Here is a 1,919-nt window from a genome sequence, read left to right as displayed (position 1 = left end):
AAGTTTGAACACATATTATTATCCATTTGAATTCATTATTTAGTATGTAAGACTGTTTAACTATGTAATAAAAATGAAAAAGTAGTTGATTTAGAACAATTATGAGTTAATACTTAACCATTAAAACTATTTTATAATAATTATTAAAAGATTAAAGCTTCATTTTTTGATTAACAGCTTTGCTTATATATTTATATATAATATCTATAATTTTAAATAAATAAAATCTAAGTAAATAGAATTAGTTTATTCAAACACTACAAGAAATTTGTCGAAAACTATCACATTTACTGGCAAATTTACAAAAAAATTCGCCGGTAACATATTTATTGCCAAAATAAATCCGACGGTATAAGCCTCAGTGATAATTGTTTATCGGCAGATTTTTTTGTCTGCCGCTAATTATTGGCAAATTTAGCGACGGATATTAACTTTTAATTGGCAAAATTCTAGAGTTTGTTACCGTCGGATTGGATTTATCTCTCGATAAATCCAACGGTAATCTTAATTTTTTTAAAAAAAATCATTTAAAAAATCAACATATAATTTTAAAAAATGTTTAAATTCAATCATTTTTAAACTAAAAAATTCAAAATTTTATATTTTTCTATAATAATTTGTCTATAATTTTCGTTAAAAGTTCACAAATAATTTCACACATCAAAGTTTAAGAATAAAAAAGAAAAATAATAATTACTCATGTATGGAAAAAGTAGCACTATAAACATATACTATAAATTCAGAAAAGATGAACTTACATAAGGTTCGATATGAAAAACAAGATACCTCATGGTGGCTAAGTAAATTGCATAGTTGAAACTCTCTAAACAATAAAATATTGAAAAAAATTATACAAATGGTATATCTACTTAAGATTCTAAGTAATCCACTAACTTGCATATGTATGACTCTCAAATTTATATATATCTATTTAAGCTTATACAATTTTAGCAACTTACAAATTTAGTTGGAGGTTTTGCATCATAAATCTACTATCTACAGGAGTATTTTCTGGAATAGCAGACTGTACACCTTCAATTGCAAACTATAAACATAATCAACATACAAACTATAAATATAATCAACACACAAATTATAATTAAACAAACAAATCAAAGTTCATATATTTAAATGAGTAAATTACAACAAACTTAGTAAAATTAACAACAATCAACTTAGCAAAATTAATTCAAAAAATAATTAACTCAAACAATAATAAACTTAGAAAATTAACAACAATCAACAATAAATCAATAATTAACTTAAAAATTAATAAGCTAAAATTAACTTAAAGAATTAACAACAATTAGCTCAGACAACAATAAAATAAAATAAAAAAATTAACAATAATAACAAACACCATCAACTCAAAACAAACCCTAAATTATACCCTACCTAACCTAATATTATTTAATTTTTAATTACACTAAATTAATATAACAAACTCTAATCACACACTTCATTAAAAAATTTAATTAATAATTTAATAAAATACCTAAAATATCCTAAACAAAAAAATCTAAAAAGATACAAAACTATAAGAAAATTTTCTTTGATAGTGGCTGCATAATGGTAGAAGCGTGGTGGTGATAGGAGACAGTAGTAAAACCTGCAGTGGTGGAGTTAAGATTTAGTAACATAACAAACAACCAAAAAGAAAAATGGACAACAACCTTACCTTGGTGCGGTGGACTTCAGCCGCAGTGATGGTGACAAGGTGACGACGGCCGATCGATGGCAAAGGACATCAACAGCGGCGGCACGGCGGAGGCTTTCCACGAAGACTCCAGCAGCAGTGACGACAACGTGTTGATCTGTGACGGCAATGTGGCTTACCAGTGGTGGCGACGGCAACTCCAAGTGGTGGTAAAGCACCCTTCTTCAATAGACCAAATGGAGAGAGATGAGAGAGAAGAAGG

The sequence above is a fragment of the Arachis duranensis genome, unplaced genomic scaffold (assembly GCF_000817695.3).
Source record: "Arachis duranensis cultivar V14167 unplaced genomic scaffold, aradu.V14167.gnm2.J7QH unplaced_Scaffold_232527, whole genome shotgun sequence".
NCBI lineage: Eukaryota > Viridiplantae > Streptophyta > Magnoliopsida > Fabales > Fabaceae > Arachis > Arachis duranensis.
The sequence above is the reverse complement of the archived record's forward strand: the minus strand, read 5'-3'. Positions refer to the sequence as shown.